The sequence below is a fragment of the Bos grunniens genome, chromosome 19 (genome assembly GCF_055505025.1).
Source record: "Bos grunniens cultivar Pamir isolate PY7600 chromosome 19, Bosgru_T2T1.0, whole genome shotgun sequence".
Lineage (NCBI taxonomy): Eukaryota > Metazoa > Chordata > Mammalia > Artiodactyla > Bovidae > Bos > Bos grunniens.
Window position 1 is genome coordinate 13,247,218 of NC_141183.1, and position 709 is coordinate 13,247,926.

Consider the following 709-nt stretch of genomic DNA (forward strand, 5'->3'; position numbering starts at 1 on the left):
TCCCCAAACCCCGAGACCCTCCTCCTCCCAGGCTGCCCTGAGGCCCAGGCACCACTGCATTGGGTGAGGCATAAGCTGCACCTGCCCACCCGGTAAGAAGGCAGAGGCCTGGCACAGCGGAGATGCCAGGCTGTGAGAGGCAAAGCCAGCCTCAAGGTGGACACAAGCGACCCCACCGTCCCTGCTCTGGCCAAGCCCAACTCTCGCACAATTGGTGGGGCCACACCTGCCCTGGAAGCCCTCCCTGGCACACTGCGGCCGCTTCTGCAATCTCTTGCCCTTTTCTCCTGTGCAGGGCAGGAAAGGTAACTTGCAGCTGAGGGAGGAAGGCCAGCTCAGGTCCCATCCCACTGGGTCAGCTCCAGACCTGACGTTTCGGCTTCAACTCTCATGGAGGCTCAGCCGTGTTCAGGCCTGGCCCTGGTGGCTGGCTCGCCAGCAGAGCCAGAGCGGCAAGCCCCTCTTTCCAGCAGTGAGATCAATGCTCACCTTCTTTGATTCAGACGCTAAACACTTTTTAATAGGAAATAAGTCACTCAGCAGAGGGTATGTCGGGACCCCCATTTCTCCCTGGAACAGACGACTCCACCCTCGGTCAGGACCTCCCTGCAGGACTGAGGAGCTCACGAGGCCCCAGGTGAGCACTGCTGGGGGCCACCCAGCACATACGTCTCCGGGGCTTACACATTTTTTCTTTAAATGAAGGACA